Raw genomic sequence first — 3,762 nt, 5'->3', positions numbered from 1 at the left:
ACGCTCATTTTCAGCGGCAAGAAGGTCGCATGACCACAATTGACGCCGGCGTCAATTGAAATTCATGAAAAGGAAAACAGCGTCAAAATTTCGGCGTCTTCGCGTTGCTTTGGCTTTGACGCTTGAAGTTGGAAAAATCCAACTTCTCTTTCTTGACGCTGGCATCATAGTGATGTCACGTGACGTCGCTCAACGCTGTTTTTCAGCGTCCCATGAATTGGCACCTTAACACTCACTAGTACCACGAGTCCCGACAAGACAAGATGTCGGTATATCGCCGTTTAGCAATAAAGTAACGTTCGTGTGTGCAATATAATAGACAAGCTTCATTCCATTTCCCAGACCTTCAAAACAGTAAACCTCGTAACAATAAGTAAGTACCTATTATGTTCTAAAAATTGTATATTAATAATAAGAACTCAATTAACCATACGTGCTATGAATAGTAGCTGATATGATGATCTATAACCTATAATTTAGGTTAACTACAAATAACGCTTTTTGGGTATTGGTAAAAGCTATATAGTGGAGTTATTTGCTATTTTCTTGCAATTTACTGCCGATTATTTTCAGCTGTTTGAGCGCGTCAAGATCATGAGCAGACGCGCACGCTTGTCGCGACAGCCAATCGGAAGCATGCAGTAATAGTTCTGGAGACTGTAGGCGCATTATTTTACATACGTATGATGCGTGAGTGTGTCATATATACGTATGTTTGTGCTTGTGCTGTCGAGCGCTTTTAATTGTATACAATATTTTTATATGGGTAAGTAATTATTATATTCTAAAACTTGCATATTAATGATAAAAACTCAATTATCTATATGTGCTGTAAATAGGTAGCTGGTGATTTAAGATCTATTTTTCGACCTATATAAGAGAGAGATATGCAAAAGAAAAGAAATATACCAAGTATTAAGGATCGAACATATTCTTGATGTACTCGGGCCGCGAGGCTGAGCAATATTCTAAGGAAAGTATTGCACAAGATACAAAGATTGGACAATATATCTCCCCTTATCTTTCATTGACAATTTTCTGACTTTTGAAGATATGCTAAAAACTGATCAAGAAGCTTTCATGCAAGTTGTAAGTAAAGCTGCTTATCACAATTATAATTAATTTTATAAACATTTACAAATAACATTTTCGGTTAGTAGTTACATAATCGTAGTAGATATAAATTTACACAATAAAATCAGACTTTGAAAATTTAAGAATTAAGAGAAAAGACTGTAAGAGAAACTCCTCTCCCTTCCTCTCTTTCTCCCTCCCTTTTCTCTCTCTCTTTCTCCCTTTCTTTCCAAGAGTAGTAAATATAATATTTGCAATTTAAAGTCGACAAAGAGATCACCAGTACTTGTAATTTTTACCGATTTTTTGGTATTATTTTCAATGTAGTGCCTATAGCAAAGATAGTAATTGCACATTATCTGTATCTACTATGTTTATAGTTATTTTGATTGTGGCGTAACATATGCATATATTTTTTGTTTATGACAATTTATTAGATGAAAAAATAGATAAAAAAGTCTAAAAGTGTCAGTAACATACAGACAAAATCATCCAGACGTCACATCAAATAAGTACTAACGCATTCACACTATATTGTTCAAGTCTTTTATGCATATAGATCTTCTATATATAAATGTGTGTTGCTTTGTTTTACCATATTTAGTAGAAAGCTTAAGTATTTATATATAAAAATCTTTTTGCAAACTTTTCATATATTTTTAAGCTTTTAAATTTAATGGAAATGGTACAGTAATATTTTTTTACAATTTTCTTTAACGGAGCAAACATACTGATAATATATAAAAGTTGTGCAATTTTTGTAACAGATAAATATTTACACTCACAACTCGAGATCTTTACTTTGAAAATTTTTAATCATTTTTGTGATATATTGAGCAAATGTTCTAATTGATTTTCACCTATTTTTATTATGTAAAAGGATTTGTAATTCTATGCAACCAATACGATATATGTAAACTTTCTAAAAGAAGGTAGAATTTTGTCGGTAAAGTTTTCAAATATAGTATGTCGTATGTCCTTCAAAAATCAAAATGTATTTGTATTAATCTCTATAATGTATTCAACTGTATGTTTTATGTATAAAACTATTAAATAGAATCTTGAGGAGGAGCACCCAATGCGTCCAAAACCAAAAATGGTTACTCTGACTCTTAATCTTACAAACTTATATCTATAATATATGTCCTTTAATATGTTTTATAATATCCTATAATATATATTATATTTTAAAATTTTTTTGAATTATTTTCCTTGCAATTTATAATAATATACTGCATTATATAGAATTACAAGTATAAATTTTTCAGGTGAACAAGGTTATGTTAATTGGAGGGAAACATGAAAAAGATTTTATTAGAAAAAGTTTGAGTGCTACATTTTCTGATGATTTAGCCTCTATGTGTTCATGCATGGACTGGCCAAAAAAATAATTATAAAATTGGAGATACGCACACAATTCTGAGCATTAAAAGTAAGTAATTTTTTAAGAGATGTATATATTACCTGCAGTATTAAATGCTATGTTTTATGTCTCAAAATTTATTAAATTGTCTCCTATTTTTTTGTGGCAATCATCGTTAAAAAGCAGGACACACATACACGTTAAAAATTCTTACGAAATAAAAAAAATATATATATCTATAAACTAATACTTTTGATCGATTTAGTATATATGTAAACTATTCCGGAAACTTTTGTGTTATTTCAATAATTATCATAAGTTTTAATTGCTGTTAAATTGACATTACCTATTTATTTCTTTCATCTAACAATAAACTGTATTGAATTTTTCTTATTCCAGAAGCTTTTAGAGCAATATTCCCTCGGAATACAGAAAAAGATTTTGAACACTTTGTAATGGAGTGGTTCAGATTCGCAAACGTCCGTAAGGAAAGAAAAAAACATTAAAAAGGTAATGTAATGTATTTCGGTATATACTCTCTATAAAATAAAATCATTATAGTTTGCCGCGTTATAATTTATAAGTAACTTTTTCACTAATTTAATTCTACTTTTATTTTTCAAGAAGTGATAAATATATTATCTTATTTGCGTGGCTCCGCGCGAGTGATTATTATAGTAACTTTTTTTATTTGAAAGATAAGTTTTATTCCAAAACCTTCCGCTTGGATCAGTGATCTTCACCAAAAATATTATTGAAATAAACTGAAAACTGTAATATATAGTATATATTATTTTTATATAAATAAAACTTTTTTATGATAATTAGTAAATTATTCCCTAATGCAGATTAGTATATAATAGGCCTGGGCAACTTCGAGCTCCGGAGCCACGACACCCCTACTTTCCGTGGATAGAAAAGAAGTGTCGTGGTTCTGGAGCTCAAAGTTGTCCAAGCCTGGTCTATAAAAAAGCAATCTAAATATTAATTAGACAATAAATATTGAAATATTTTATTACTATTGCAATTTATTGAAAACATGTTGCCTGTAATAGAAATAAAACATCAATAAGAACTTTAAATAAATGTCAGAATTAATATTACGGTAATCTTAATATAATATTGTAATAAAGTTGATAGTACGTTTAAATTTTTATCTCAAAAATATTACAGGAATGATAGAAAAACCTTAGCGCAATGTTATTTGCAACGTTATGGCACTCCCATTTCAACATTACTGAAATTTCGGAATCGTGGTCAAAGTATGTTCATAATAATGTTCTATACAACATTAAGAATGTTGATCTGGGCAGAGTTATACAGGG

General features: G+C 29.8%; 1 long non-coding RNA gene across 1 annotated transcript; it reads left to right on the top strand.

Moving 5' to 3' along the window:
* The first annotated feature begins 232 nt into the window (after window positions 1-232).
* LOC112461702 lies at window positions 233-2,995 on the top strand. The gene is made up of 5 exons (XR_003041578.1): window positions 233-373; window positions 574-766; window positions 840-1,089; window positions 2,343-2,506; window positions 2,837-2,995. It is a non-coding gene; the product is annotated as an uncharacterized LOC112461702 (long non-coding RNA).
* The last annotated feature ends 767 nt before the right edge of the window (window positions 2,996-3,762 follow it).

This window comes from Temnothorax curvispinosus, unplaced genomic scaffold (assembly GCF_003070985.1).
Source record: "Temnothorax curvispinosus isolate PA1 unplaced genomic scaffold, ASM307098v1 QBEX01011646.1, whole genome shotgun sequence".
NCBI lineage: Eukaryota > Metazoa > Arthropoda > Insecta > Hymenoptera > Formicidae > Temnothorax > Temnothorax curvispinosus.
Note: the sequence above shows the minus strand (reverse complement) of the source record. Positions and strands in the feature narration are given on the sequence as shown.